This window comes from Bidens hawaiensis, unplaced genomic scaffold (assembly GCF_021521415.1).
Source record: "Bidens hawaiensis isolate Kalapana, Puna unplaced genomic scaffold, B.hawaiensis_p1.1 tig00037598_1, whole genome shotgun sequence".
In the NCBI taxonomy this organism is placed as follows: domain Eukaryota; kingdom Viridiplantae; phylum Streptophyta; class Magnoliopsida; order Asterales; family Asteraceae; genus Bidens; species Bidens hawaiensis.
Window position 1 is genome coordinate 5,293 of NW_027496562.1, and position 3,616 is coordinate 8,908.

General features: G+C 34.0%; 1 pseudogene; it reads left to right on the forward strand.

Annotated features, from left to right (window-relative positions):
* Nucleotides 1-2,550: 2,550 nt before the first annotated feature.
* Nucleotides 2,551-3,352, forward strand: LOC143589514 (protein-S-isoprenylcysteine O-methyltransferase B pseudogene; annotated as a pseudogene).
* The last annotated feature ends 264 nt before the right edge of the window (nt 3,353-3,616 follow it).

Consider the following 3,616-nt stretch of genomic DNA (forward strand, 5'->3'; position numbering starts at 1 on the left):
GCTTAGTTTTGTGATGATATTGGTGCATAATTTGACCAAACTGATTGTAAATTAGTTGATATTTTGGCTAAGAATCATCATAACCTATTAGCATTGTTGTAGATTTCGCTAATCGCTAGTGAGGTGGTGGGGTGGAACTAGCGATTAATCGAATTGGAATTTTTGGAAGCCGATTATCCAAAATTTAATCAGTGACCGGCTGACCAGCGATTAATCACCGACTAGTATCGATTTTTGCAACAGCGCCTATGAGTGATTCATGTGTCTTAAAAATATTATTATTACTTTATTAGCCCAAAAGATAGATTGAGGTTGCTTTTAAAAGGTGATGAGAGCATGTGTTTCTGTGTGGATATTCTCTGCACCAATTCCATACTAAGTTCTTTTAGATACCATGAGTACTATTACTATATTATTTGATCTAAACTTCCAAGTGTACCTTAATAATCTTTATCTGTCATTTCTATTCTGCATTAAACCTGTCACGAGACTTGATCAAGTAAATTGATAACACTGTCACAATATGTCATACCGGCTTTTTAATCAGGTGAGCTCAACAATACAGAGAAAAGTCATTCAAATTTTTTTAAAAGTGGACCAGCACTGTTTGAGTGGGGCCCTTATATAATTTGTGGTATCAGGCCTCATTTAGTCATATACAATTTATGGTAGTTGTCTGTATTTAGATGGACTAAACTAGAGGTGTACAAATCGGATTATGGGCCCAAACCGTTCTTGTTGAAACCGGTGTGGGTTGCGTGACTGGGTCAAAGATGGTCAACTTGGGTTATTGTCCAAACTAGTTATGGTGGAAACTGGTTTTTGACGGGAAATGATTGGGTTTGACTGGTTTGAAACTGGGTTTTACCCCTCTCGGTCCGGGTTTTTGAGAACCCGGTTTCAAAAATCAGAATATATGGTTATCAACCCCACGGTTTGGTTCAGTTCAAAGCCGGGTTCGGTTCCCAAATCGCTTTTTAGTGCACATCTATAACTAAACCTATCGCATATGAAGTTTTTGTGACATGGTCAATGGGCTGCTTATTGCAATGCAGATTCTCTAATGGGAGAGATGGTGATGTGGAGGAGAGGGTGGTTTTTAGTCGCGACCAAAAACAAATTTCATGAGTGGAGTGGGGAAGAGAGGACAATTTTCAATTTTTTTTATCAGCTGTACGCGCTTTTAGCATTTCAAACATATACACACGTATATCCCCGTTTGTTTGAATTGTTTTATAAAACGCTTACTCAATTGGTCAGTTTTAAGGCACATGTGCAATTTTTTTGTAATTCTCCCAATTTTAATCAAACGTGTCAAGTAACTTTGGGTAGTTTTCTACCGTTAAGTGTACGTCTGTAATGATTACATGAACGGGTCGTGACAATTAATAAGTGAAGTTTAAGAGAATAATAATAATAATAATAATAATAATAATAATAATAATAATAATAATAATAATAATAATAATGGTAAAATTGTTACTGTTGATAATAAATATAAAATAAATTATATAGTATGTTAAACAAACTTCAATACGTCGTCAACATTCATGCATAATGCCATAATCGCATATATTTATATTCATGCTTCTTCTTTCCAATATGACAAAGTGAAATCAGTTTCTTCTTCTCCCAAATCTAACATCACCATCTCCACCTGCGGCCACTCGGAGCACCGGTCACGCATTCTCCAATCTCCTTATAACTTATTCACCTCATTTCATTTTCTGTTAAGGTAAGCTTTCTCTTCGCTTTTTTATTACCCAAATCACAATATCTAATTCTGCATTATAAATTATTTGTTTAATTCCGACGATAAAATCATTTAGTTCTAAGATCATTTCGGAATTTAATATGATTAGATCTGTTCAATCTCTTAGCCTTCGTTATGCTACAATCGTGAGCTAATTTATATGTTTTTGTTAACCTATTCACACATAAAATGAATCGAAACCCTTGTAATATTCAGATCATTTGAATATCATGAATTCATTATTAATTAAATAAATTATGATCCCTTGCTTCCTGGCTGAGTTTGATCTTGTCAGAAGAAAAACATAAATACCTTACGTCTGATTTACTGATTTTAGCTCTTTATGTGATATTAACAAAAGTTAGGGTTTCTACCCCCAAATTGTAGACAAGTGTTTGCACGGTTTGGGTTGGTTTTGGGCTAAAACCAAAACGTCAATTTTTAAAATTTTGAAAGCTGTTCTCCGTTTGCTTTTTAGGTTTTGCTTTTTGAGTTTGAAAATTTTGAGCTGAAAAAAAAAACTGACACAAAATAATGAATTTGGACCTAAATCATTTGATAATTAATAGCTAACTTTTTGATATAGCTAATTGATTACTATACAGTCGGGCTAAAATATCGAGTTACATATTTATTGGATTCTTATAAATTACTTAAAATAAAAAATAAAAACGAAAATTTAGAAATTCGGTTTGGTCCGGGTTTTCCGGTTTTTATTACATGTAAAACCAAAACCAAACTCTAAGTTCAGTTTTTACGAAAACCTAATAACCAACCCGACGAACCGTTGATTTTATTTTGGTTTGGTTTTTTCTGTTTCGGGTTGATCGTATATATGATTTAAAAACTGGCTCATGTTATCCTTTTTAGGTCTGAAGTAATCAGCCACTGAATTTACCTTATTGAATTCCTGGGTTGACATCAATCAACTTTGCATCTATTTGTAAAAATGATGGAAGCATTCAGTGATTCTGCACACAGACAATTATCACAAATGTTCTGCACCATCCTCTTCTTTCATGCTTCAGAATACCTTTTAGCAATCGTGTGTCACGGGAAATCAAAAGTAACCACCGAGTCTCTGTTAATCAGCAAAGATTACATCTTAGCAATGACATTCTCGGTTACAGAATACTTAATCGAACTATATTATTTCCCCACGTTAAAAAACAATTGGTCGATAAGCAATTTGGGCCTTTTCATGGTGATTTTTGGGGAAACCATTAGGAAGCTCGCGATTCTTACTGCTAAAAAGGCTTTTACTCACATTATTCAGAGATATCATGAACAACATCATAAGTTAATAACTTATGGTATTTATGGTATAGTTCGTCATCCGGGGTATACTGGTTTTTTTATTTGGTCTGTTGGTACTCAAGTAATGCTATGTAACCCTGTGTCGACCGTTGCGTTTGCAATAATCACTTGGAGTTTTTTCTATAGTCGAATCCCGTATGAGGAGTTCTTCTTGAAACAGTTTTTTGGGAGGGAATATGATGCGTATATGGAACGGGTTCCGTCTGGGATTCCTTTTGTGAAGTGATACTACAATCATATACACTTGACCTACATTTTTTTTATACATCTAGTTCTCATTTTTTTGGCAAGAGTATGAGGCCATATAAGTGTAAATGAATCTTGGATTTCATAATGAGTTTGACTTTTACTGCTTTGACTTTTGATATATGTTTATATGAGCTGCTTCATCCAAGATGGGTCCATTTATTTCAAATTGTAGTTTCATGGATGCTAAAGATGCTGTTTTTGTATCTTTGAGTATTCATACATGCATTCTATCTTTGAGTATTCATACATGCATTCTTTTGATAATAATCGCATAACTTAAACACACATTTCCTTAAT